Source organism: Hylobates moloch, unplaced genomic scaffold (assembly GCF_009828535.3).
Source record: "Hylobates moloch isolate HMO894 unplaced genomic scaffold, HMol_V3 SCAFFOLD_6, whole genome shotgun sequence".
Classification (NCBI taxonomy): domain Eukaryota; kingdom Metazoa; phylum Chordata; class Mammalia; order Primates; family Hylobatidae; genus Hylobates; species Hylobates moloch.
In genome coordinates, this window is record NW_026652281.1 from 108035544 (window position 1) to 108047540 (window position 11997).

At 46.5% G+C, this 11997-nt stretch overlaps 1 protein-coding gene across 4 annotated transcripts in view; it reads right to left on the reverse strand.

Moving 5' to 3' along the window:
* Positions 1–2474, reverse strand: part of IST1 (IST1 factor associated with ESCRT-III) — a 34250-nt gene extending 31776 nt beyond the window's left edge. For 3 of the 4 annotated variants that reach the window (XM_058441171.1, XM_032157811.2, XM_032157812.2), the window contains exon 1: positions 2361–2428. The gene's annotated coding sequence lies outside the window, so the exon portion shown is untranslated. Of the gene's footprint in view, positions 1–2360 lie in introns of all 4 variants that reach the window. The other variant, XM_032157808.2, reaches the window with a different exon arrangement.
* Between the last annotated feature and the right edge of the window lie 9523 nt (positions 2475–11997).

Sequence of the window (11997 nt, forward strand, 5' to 3'; positions counted from 1 at the left end):
TCCACTCAATAAGAATTTTCTTACTAATTCTCCAAACTTTTGACATCTGTACCATATAAATAATGCTGAAGTAAGTATTCATGGGCATATTACTTTTCCTGTATTTGGAATGACTAATTATACTACTCTTTCTTTTTTCTAGTTTTATTGTAAAACCCTGGGACTTGATTCTGATTATTTTACAAGAACCACAGCTTAAATCAAACAAACTAGAGATGGAGATTCTGGAGCTCCTGATAATTTAGAAGCCAGAGACATAAGAACAAAGAGGGAGAATGAAAAAGTATTTGGACAAAATAATGATACTATTTTTAAAATAAGATATACGAAACTAGATGACTTTAAAATGTAACACTAACACTGGGGATTCAAAATACTTCTTTTTTTTTTTGTGAGACGGAGTCTTTGTCCCCCAGGCTGGAGTGCAGTGGCGCAATCTTGGCTCACTGCAAGCTCCGCCTCCCGGGTTCACGCCATTCTCCTGCCTCAGCCTCCCAAGTAGCTGGGACTACAGGCGCCCGCCAACACGCCCGGCTAATTTTTTTTTTTTTTGTATTTTTAGTAGAGACGGGGTTTCACCGTGTTACCCAGGATGGTCTCGATCTCCTGACCTCGTGATCCACCCGCCTCGGCCTCCCAAAGTGCTGGGATTACAGGCTTGAGCCACAGCGCCCGGCCAAAATACTTCTAATCCCAGCACTTTGGGAGGATCACTTGAGCCCAGGAGCTCAAGACCAGTCTGGCCAACATTAAGAAACTCTCCCCTCCCGACCAAAAAAAAAAAAAAAAGCCAGGCGTGGGCCTGTAGTGTCAGCTACTACTCTGGAGGCTGAGGTGGGAGGATCATTTGAGTCCTGAAAGTCGAGGCTGCAGGGAGTGCACTACAGCACTCCAGCCTGGGAAACAGAGTGAGACCCCCATCTGCAAAACAAAAACAAAAACAAAAGGAAGTGTTTTAATTTCTTTTTTTTTTTTTAAGACAGGGTCTCACTCTGTCCTCCAGACTGGAATGCAGTGGCACGATTACCGACTCACTGTAGCCTCCACCTCCCAGGCTCAAGCAATCCTCCTACCTCAGCCTCCCGGACTACAGATGCGGGCCTCCACGCCTGGCTATGTTTTTATTTTTGTAGAGAACGGGGTTTTGCTATGTTGCCCACGCTGTTCTCCAACTCCTAAGCTCAAGTGATCATCCCACCTAGCCCTCCCCAAGTGCTGGGATTACAGGCGTGAGCCACCACATCTGGCCAGTTTTATCTTCTAATGACTATTACCAAGTCCCCCTATCCCAGAAGTTCTGAGGAAGCAAATTTCCCACAAACTATTGGCTTGTAGGTACAAAAGCCAAAAGGCTTCTACTGGGAAAGGAAAGGGAAATATATACATATACATTTCAACTATTATTAAATTAGAAAAATGCAGACATAGGAGGGGTATAGATAAAACAACATTAGGCATGAGTTGATCGTGTTTGAAGCTGGATGAGAGAATTCATTATACTCCTGTCTGCTTGAAATTTTCCATAATAAAAAGTTAAAATATTACACGTAATTTTAAAATTCAAGTTTCCCCTAAAGATCTGTTTAAGATCAGACTTTAAGTTTACTACGACAGAGAGTGTCTTCTGTAATTAACCTACAGCTCCTGGGTCCCGACCCTCCTCAAAGTTTAGCTGTTGAGTTTCAAGAGCTCACCTCCAGCACCCCGGAAGAGAAGCACCGAGAAAAACAAAGACGAGAGGCGCAAGGATCCTCCCAAGACCTCTCACCACACACGCAAGGATCCGAGAAAGCGGGCAGAAGCCGCTCCTTACTTCAGCGAAAGAAATTATAATTTTCTCAGGCCAAAGTGGACCCAAGTCCGTTCCCCCAGCCCAGGAACAAGCCCAGGAGACCACCCCGCCCAGTGGAAGCGGCCCGGACTCGGCGACATCCGCCTCTCGCGGCACTGGAGGCTCCGACCTTCCCGAAGTCTCCCCGGGCCAGAAAAGACGGAGCAGGGGTGTCGCCGAGGAACCCTCGCCGACGCCGCGGCGTTTCCGCCCCAGGGAAGACACACCTCGGGGCAGGAGGACTAGGTGAAAGTTAAGCGGCTTCGAGTATCCAGGACCAGCGGCCTCTGAGCCGCTCGCGGCCCTGCCACGCCCCCCACCCAGGCCTGGGCAGCCTCCTGCGCCGCGGACCCTCGAGGGCCTGACCCCCAATCTGACCCCCACTTCCACTATTCTTCCCTTTCTCCTCAGCTGCCCCCTGCGAAGTCGTTTGAATCCCGGGCCCTAGCGCTAGCTAGAGACCGCTAAATCAGGAACGCAGAGGCAAGAGGAAGACAGAGACCTCTGACGCCGAGGATGCCACACTCACCTAACCGAATCCTGCCCTGAATACAGCAGACACCAACTTCAGGGTTCACCATCCAAAATGGCGGTTTCCTCGGCCTCAGCACAGCAAACACGGGCGGAGGGATCCACGGGGCCGATATGGCCACGCCCTCCTTTCCAGGGATTGGCTGCGCGATAGCCGCTGCCGGGACCCACGCGCTGACTCGGGGCACCCTCCCTCGGTTTCCTTTAGAGTCGGCGCGGCCGGGGACTACTTCCCGCGGCGGAGGCATGGGAGACTATGGGAGAAGCGCCACGCCGACTGAGTCAGCTGCTGGGGGCGCGCCCTTAATTTCGCTCTGGGCGTGGTGTGGCCAGCCACGACTGTTGGTTCTCGGACTCTGCGCCCACTGCCTCACCGCGCCCAGTGCCTTCGTTCCGGATTCTTCCATAACCGGCTCCCAGTACCGCTTCTCTGACGCCGGGAGTTGCTCCCTGAGGTTTGCTGCCGCCCTTCGCTGGACTTTCCCCCGGGTGGAGCGGCCGAGCGGGTTTCGAAGCCTGCATATCCCTGACTCTTCACCCAGCGCCTCTGTGTTCCTCTACGGGCTCTACGCGTTCCCCCGCCCCGCTTTTAAGGCGTCCGGTTGCCCTTTCGACCAGACCAGCATCGCTCCGGTCTGTGTGGTGTAATTCAGTAGTGTTTCCTCAGCACCACATTCTCTGGCGATTTCCCTAATTTATCTCGGTATTCAGAGAAAACTTTTTCCTTGGTTACCTTTGTTTAACTTGAAAACCATTATCTCTGCTTAAGCTTGGAAGGGGCCTTCCCAGTACTTTGAAATGCGGGGCGGGAGGATCGCTTGAGCCCGGGAGTTGCAGACCAGCCTGGGCACCATAGTGAGACCGCATCGCTACAAAAAAAAAAAAAAAAGCTGGGGGGGCGGCAGTGAGCACTCGTGGTCTCAGCTACTCGGGAGGCTGAGGCAGGAAGATTGCTTGAGCCCAGAAGGTCGCTGCTGCAGTAAACCGTGATCACGTCACAGCACTCCAGCCTGGGCTACAGAATAAAAGAAAAAGGGCCGGGTGCGGTGGCTCACGCCTGTAATCTCAGCATTTTGGGAGGCCGAGGCAGGTGTATCACCTGAGGTCGCGAGTTCGAGACCAGCCTGGCCAACATGGAGGAACCCCCGTCTCTACTAAAGATACAAAATTACGCATGGTGGTGCATGCCTGTAATCCCAGCTACTCCGGAGGCTGAGGCAAGAGAATCGCTTGAACCCGAGTTACAGTGAACCGAGATCGCGCGATTGCCTTCCAGCCTGGGCAACAAGAGCGAAACTCCGTCTCAAAAAAAAAAAGGGAAAAAAGAAAAAGGGGCCTCCAGAAGGAAGTCATCTGCTCCCTGCTGTAGAAGCTGCATCTAACGCTTGTACCGGGGCAGGGCAGTCATATGACAAGTAGGAGCTAGCCGTTACCATAAGATGTTGATGTGAATTTAGAAATACTGTCTTTATAAACGTTTGCAACATTTCAAGATAAAACCAGGTTCCATGCGCGGTGGCACATGCCTGTAATCCCAGCACTTGGGGAGGCTGAGGCAGGTGGATCACCTGAGGTCAGGAGTTCAAGACCAGCCTGGCCAACATTGTGAAATCTCATCTCTACTAAAAAAAAATACAAAAAAAAAAAAATTAGCCAGGCATGTTGGCACATACCTGTAATGCCAGCTACTCTGGAGGCTGAGGCAGGAGAATTGCTTGAACCCAGGAGGCGGAGGTTGCAGTGAGCCAAGATCTCGCCATTGCAATCTAGCCTGGGCAATAGAGCAAGACTCCATCTAAAAAAAAAAAAAGTGCGGATTTTTTTGGCTGGGCATGGTGGCTTATGCCTGTAACCTCAGCACTTCGGGAGGCCGAGGTGGGTGGATCACCTGCGGTAAGAAGTTCGAGACCAGCCTGGCCAACATGGTGAAACTGTCTCTACTAAAAAATACAAAAATTAGCCGGATGTGGTGGCAACACACCTGTAATCCCAGCTACTTGGGAGGATGAGGCAGGAGAATCGCTTGAACTTGGGAGGCGGAGGTTGCAGTGATCTGAGATTGTGCCACTGCACTCCAGCCTGGGCAGCAGAGTGAGACCCTGTCCCCCCCCCGCAAAAAAATGGGCCAGGCGTGGTGGCTCATGCCTGTAATCCTAGCACTTTGGGAGGCTGAGGCGGGTGGATCACCTGAGGTCAGGAGTTCGAGAGCAACCTGGCCACATGGTGAAACCCCATCTCTACTAAAAATACAAAAAAGTGGCCGGGCGCCGTGGCTCCTGCCTGTAGTCCCAGCACTTTGGGAGGCCAAGGCGGGAGGATCACGAGGTCAGGAGATCGAGACTACCCTGGCTAACACGGTGAAACCCCGTCTCTACCAACAATACAAAAAAAAAAAAAAATTAGCCAGGGGTTGTGGCGGGCACCTGTAGTCCCAGCTACTCGGGAGGCTGAGGCAGGAGAATGGCGCCAGGAGGTAGAGATTGCAGTGAGCGGAGATCGCGCCACTGCACTCCAGCCTGGGTGACAGAGCCAGACTCTATCTCCAAAAAAAAAAAAAAAAAGCCAGGCACGGTGGCTCATGCCTGTAATCCCAGCACTTTGAGAGGCCAAGGTGGGTGGATCACTTGAGGTTAGGAGTTCGAAACTGACCAGGCCAACATGGTGAAACCCCATCTCTACTAAAAATACAAAAAAATTAGCCGGGCGTGGTGCGGGCGCCTGTAGTCCCAGCTACTAGGGAGGCTGAGGCAGGAGAATGGTGTGAACCCGGGAGGCGGAGGTTGCAGTGAGCCGAGATCGCGCCCCTGCACTCCAGCCTGGGTGACAGAGCGAGATTCCGTTTCAAAGACTGAAAAAAGATAAGCTAAAGTATCATTGAGCCCTACCTAACTAAAAGTGACATTTTTTTTTTTTTTTTTTTGAGACAGAGTTTTGCTCTTGTTGCCCAGGCCGGAGTGCAATGGCGCGATCTCAGCTCACTGCAACCTCCGCCTCCCAGGTTCAAGCAATTCTGCTGCCTCAGCCTCCTGAGTAGCTGCTACAGGCCTGCACCACCATGCCTGGCTATTTTTAGTAAAGATGAGGTTTCACCGTGTTGGTCAGGCTAGACTCAAACCCCTGACCTCATGATCCGCCCGCCTCGGCCTCCTAAAGTGCTGGAATTAAAGGCGTCAGCCACCGCACTCTGCCGATTTTTTGTATTTTTAGTAGTGATGAGGTTTCACCATGTTGGCCAGGCTGGTTTTGAACTCCTGACCTCAAGTGATCTGCCGGCTTCGGCCTCCCAAGGTGCTAGGATTACAGGCGCGAGCCACCGTGTCCAGCCGACATGATTCATTTATTCGTTTAGAAAAATTGCTTTCAGGCCGGGTACAGTGGCTCATGCCTGTAATCCTAGCACTTTGGGAGGCCGAGGTGGGTGGATCACGAGGTCAGGAGATAGAGACCATCTTGGCTAACGCGGTGAAACCCCGTCTCTACTAAAAATACAAAAAATAAGCAGGGCGTGGTGGTGGGCACCTGTAGTCCCAGCTACTCAGGAGGCTGAGGCAGGAGAATGGCGTGAACTCAGAAGGTGGAGCTTGCAGTGAGCCGAGATCGCGCCACTGCACTCCAGCCTGGGCGACAGAGCCACCTCAAAAAAAAAAAAAAAGAAAGAAAGAAAAATTGCTTTCTACTCGGGAGTTGTAAAGATTTAGCAATCATCACCTGTGTCCTGGGCTTTAACAAAACCTACCTGTCTATTTAGATCCTGTAATATATCAACTGTGAATTGTACCCCAACAAGCCAATTATTCGAAACAGTATCTCTGAGGGAATTAAAAAACACAACATTATCTCTGTCCCTGGCTGAACAGACAAGTTTCATTCAGAAGCTAAACATGCTGAAAAATAAACAGTTCCCCTTGAAAATCCAGTTTTGCTGTTGGGACAAATGTTAACACAACATTTCTTTGGTAACTAACCAGGTGCTTTTTTTGTGTAAATGACTATAACTAGTAGCTGTAACTAAAACCAGATACAGTGTTTGAGCCCAATAAAATAAGAATCTGTAACAGGCCTGCAAGCCCTAATCAGCCAACCTGTTTTGTGTACAGCCTCTCCAGCTAAGAATGATTTTTATATTGTTAAAAGGTTAAAAAGCAGGAAGGGGCTGGGCGCGGTGGCTCACGCGTGTAATCCCAGCACTTTGGGAGGCCGAGTCGGGCGGATCACGAGGTCAGGAGATCGAGACCATCCTGGCTAACACGGTGAAACCGTGTCTCCACTAAAAAATACAAAAAAAAAAATTAGCCAGGCGTGGTGCGGGGTGCCTGTAGTCCCACCTACTCAGGAGGCTGAGGCAGGAGAATGGCGTGAACCTGGGAGGCGGAGCTTGCGAGATTGCGCCGAGATTGCGCCACTGCACTCCAGCCTGGATGACAGAGTGAGACTCCCTCTCAAAAAACAAAAAGCAGGAAGGGGAGGAGCATGAATGTGTGACAGTGACTTTGTGTTGCCCACAAATCCCAAAATATTTACTATGTGGTCCTTTATAGAAAAAGTTTGCTCACCTGTAATCCCAGCACTTTGGGAGGGCAAGGCAGGGGGATCACTTGAGGTCAGAAGTTCGAGACCAGCCTGGTCAAAATTGGGAAAATCTGTCTGTATTAAAAATACAAAAATTAGCCAAGTGTGGTGGTGCACTATAATCCCAGCTACTCAGGAGGCTGAGGCAGGAGAATCGCTTGAACCCGCGAGGCAGAGGAGGCTGCAGTGAGCCGAGATTGTGCCACTGCACTCCAGGCTGGAAGACAGAGTGAGATCCTGTCTGAAAAGAAAAAAAAAAAGTTTGCTGACTTCTGCATAAAAGTACTACACATTGTGTAAGAGAAAGAAGGGAAAGATGATGGGCATAGAGTTATTTCCTTTGTTTTAACTATTAACATTTAGACTAAAGAATATACAATGAAATAAAAAAAGAAAAAAACAATAAAAAAAGAATATACAAGGATATAGGAACTGCTCTGGACATCTTCCTAAAGCCTAGGAAAAAAAAAATCAAGATCACTTGTTAAAGAATCTATGAAACAAGTCTTCAGAGAACTTATTAATATCACTAATTAGGGCTATATACAAATATTAACTTATCTTTGTGGCATTTTACAGTTTACAAAGCACCTAGAAACACATTATCTCAATTTCAGGCTGACATTTCTGTGAAGCAGCTGCAGGTCAAAAATCATTTTTTTGTCTTTGTTTTTGTTTTTGTTTTGTTTTGCCTGAGACAGGGTCTCACTCTGTTGTGCAAGCTGAAGTGCAGTGGTGCAATCATGGCTCACTGCAGCCATGATCTCAGGCCCAGATGATCCTCTCACATCAGCCTCCTGAGTAGCTGGGACTATAGGCGCATGCCATGCCACCATACCTGGGTAATTTCTTGTATTTCTTTTGTAGAGATGGGGTTTTGCCATCTTGCCCAGTCTGGCATTATCAGGTCAGGTTTTTTCGGGTTTTTTGTTTTTGTTTTTTTTGTTATTGTTTTGGTTTTGTTTTTTGAGACAGAGTCTCACTCTGTCTCCTAGGCTGGAGTGCAATGGCACCATCTCAGATCACTGCAACCTCCACCTCCCAGGTTCAAGTGACTTTCCTGCCTTAGCCTTCCGGGTAGCTGGGATTTACAGGCATGTGCCACCATACCCGGCTAATTTTTGTATTTTTAGTAGAGAAAGGGTTTCACCATGTTGGCCAGGCTGGACTTGAACCCCTGATCTCAAGTGAGCCATGCACCTCAGCCTCCCAAAGTGCTGGGATTACAACAGGTGTGAGCCACCGCACCCAGCCATTATCAGTTTTTATAGGAGGAAAGTGAAGCTTAAAGCTATGAAGTGACCAATCTAAGGTCAACAGCTATAAATGCCAGGATCAGATCTTGAACCCAGACTTTGACACTCAACATCGTATAGTTTCTTTTCATTTATTTACTTTTTATTTTAAGACATGGTTTCACTCTGTCATCAGGCTGAAGTGCAAGGGTACGATCACAGCTCCCTGCAGCCTCAAACTCTTGGGTTCCCATCTCATCCTCTTAAGTAGCTTGGACTACAGGTACATGCTACCATGCCTGGCTAATTTTTAAAAAACATTTTTGTAGAGACAGGATCTCACTATGTTGCCCAGACTGGTCTCAAACTCCTGGCCTCAAGTGAGTCTCTCACCTCAGCCTCCCAAAGGCATGAGCCACCTCGCTTGGCCCGATTATATACTTCCTGTATATCCATGTTTCCATAATAATTTCCAGCCCTGTTTTACTTTCAATTTGTGTATATGGAGTTTATCAATACGTGAAAATAAAATGCATTAAATCACAGTTATTACTGTGACTTGGGTTCATATATAAGATCAAAAAAGTTTTCAAATCAGGTTGTTGTTACATTTATCATCATTGTAATCATCTAGAAAATGTAATTTTTCCTTAAATGAACTCAAAGGCATGAAAACTTGTAACTCTAGATTCTAAATATAAACACAAAAGTTTAAACATTGTCCTTTAAAATATCAGATTTTTATCAAGACTGTATGATACTGGCATAAGGATAGGCATATAGGTCAATGGAATAGAACTGAGAGTCCAGAAATAAACCCATACATTTATAACCAATTGATTCTCAACAAGGATACCAAGACAATTCAAAGGGGGAAAGAACAGTCTTTACAACAAATGGTGCTAAGAAAACTGGATAACCACATGCAAAAGAATAAACTTGCCCCCCACCCCGGCCTCACACTATGCAAAAACTAACTCAAAATGGATCAAAGACCTAAATGTAGGAGCTAAAATATAAAACTCCTAAGAGAAAACATAGGTGTAAATTTTCATGACTAGACGGTGATAGTTTCGTAGACATGGCATCCAAACCACAAGCAATGAAGGAAAAAATAAATTAGACTTCACGTAAATCAAAAACTTGTGCTTCAAAGAACACTATGTGCCGTGACAGGGATACCAAATAAATACAAATAAATTTTAGGCCAGGCGCAGTGGCTCATGCCTGTAATCCCAGCACTTTGGGAGGCTGAGGCGGGGAGATTGCTTCAGCCCAGGTGTTCCAGACCAGCCTGAGCAACATGGTGAAACCCCATCTCTACAAAAAAATACGAAAAGTAGTCGGGTGTGGTGGCGTGTGCCTGTAAGGGCATGCCTGTAGTCCCAGCTACTCGGGAGGCTGAGGTGGGAGGATCATCTGAGCTCAGGGAGGTCAAGGCTGCAGTGAGCTGTGATCACACCACTGTGCTGCACTCCAGCCTGGGCAACAGAGTGAGACCCTGACTCCAAAAAAAAAAAAAAAGATAACCCATTTAAAAATAGGCAAAGGCCGGGCGCGGTGGCTCACGCTTGTAATCCCAGCACTTTGGGAGGCCGAGGCGGGCGGATCACGAGGTCAGGAGATCGAGACCACGGTGAAACCCCGTCTCTACCAAAAATACAAAAAATTAGCCGGGCGTGGTGGCGGGCGCCTGTAGTCCCAGCTACTCGGAGAGGCTGAGGCAGGAGAATGGCGTGAACCCGGGAGGCGGAGGTTGCAGTGAGCCGAGATCGTGCCACTGCACTCCAGCCTGGGTGACAGAGCAAGACTCCGTCTCAAAAAAAAAAAAAAAAAAAATAGGCAAAGGATTTGAATAGACATTCTCCAAATAGTCAATAATAAGCACATGAAAGATATTCAACATCCTTAGTCATTAGAGAAATGCAAATTAAAATCACAATGAGATATGACTTTATATCCACTAGGGTGGCCATTAATGTCAAAGACAAACAATAACAAATGTTGACCAGGTTGTGGAGAAATTGGAAACACCATATGTTGCTGGTAGGAATATAAAATGGTGCAGCCACTTAGGAAAACAGTTTAGCACTTCCTCAAAAAGTTGAACACAGAGGGCTGGGTGCAGTGGCTCATGCCTGTAATCCCAGCACTTCAGGAGGCCAAGGCGGGAGGATCACAAGGTCAGGAGATCAAGACCACCCTGGCTAACACGGTGAAACCTCGTCTCTACTAAAAATACAAAAAAAAATTGGCCAGGCGTGGTGGCGGGCGCCTGCAGTTCCAGCTGCTTGGGAGGCTGAGGCAAGAGAACGGCGTGAACCCAGGAGGTGGAGCTTGCAGTGAGCCGAGATCGCGCCACTGCACTCCAGCCTTGGCGACAGAGCAAGACTCCGTCTCAAAAAAAAAAAAAAAAAGTTGAACATAGAGTTACCATTTGACCAAGCAATTCCACTCTTAGATATATGTATGTACCCATGTCCATACATAATGTAAAGACATATGTTTACACAAAAACTATACACGAATGTTCATAGCAGTATTATTCATAATAGCCAAAAAGTAGGCCCAAGCCAAATATCGTTCCACTAATGAATGGATAAATAAAATGTGGCATATCCATACAACAGAATATAATTCATCCATAAGAAGGAATTAAGTACTGATATATGCTACAACATGAATGAAGCTTGAAAACCTATTAAGTGACAAAAGCCAGGTTAAGTGACAAAAGCCAGACACGAGAGGTCCCATATTGTATAATCAATCACATTTATATGAAATGTCCAGAATAGGCAAATCCATACAGACAGAAAGTAGATTTGTGGGTGCCAGGAGCTGGGGGAAGGCAGAATGGGGAGTTACTGCTACTGGGTATGGGATTTCTTTTTGGGGTGATGAAAATATTCTGGAATTAGATAGTAGTGATGTTGTCAACCTTGTGAATGTACCAAAACCCACTGACTTGGACACTTTAAAAGCATGAGTTTCATGGTATGTGAATTATACCTTAATTTTAAAAAATTTAACATGAAGTTCTTAAAATCCTCCTACCTTTATTGTTGGAATATAGAACCCTAACAAGGTCATTGTAGAAGCCAACAAATATAAAATGGATTAGGAAGATATTTAAGGTGGAAAGTTAAATAGTTGAAGTGGCAAAATGATGACATAACTGTGAGTAGATTGGGAAAGTAGAAGAAAGTGAAGCTAAAAAAATATATATGGTTAATTAAAAGGTCTTCTAGATGTAGAACAAGTTTAGGTGAAAGCAGAGGAAAAATAAATTAATTCTTCTTTTTTAAATAGACAAGGGTTTCACTATGTGGCCCAAGCTGGCCTCAAACACTTGGACTCAAGTCATCATACTATCTCAGCCTCCTGAGTAACTGGGACTATAGGTGCCAGCCACCATGCCTAACTTAAACTAATTATTTATTTAATAATTTTTTCATTATTTGGTTGTAATCCTGAGTCACAACACCTCTGAGAAATTTTTAGAGCACAGGAAAGTTATAAGAATAGCATTATTATGATCTCATTTTATTTGGAAGTCAAGGAGATGGAACAAGCTGCCCAACATTACATAATAATAATGCATCCAAGAAATTTCACTGGAGGCAAACTTTACCTGTTTGCTACTTTTCTGTTGAAAATGTCAACTAAGTCAGCTTTAAAGTGACATAATAAAGCCATACTTGTATCCCTCAGTCCAAACTGATCAAGAATTACTGTTAAATATAAAAGCCAGTGTGTATTCTAGGTTGTATTCTTACACAAAATAGTACAAAAACTTGCTGGATGGAAACTAAGTTTTTAAATGAAATTAAA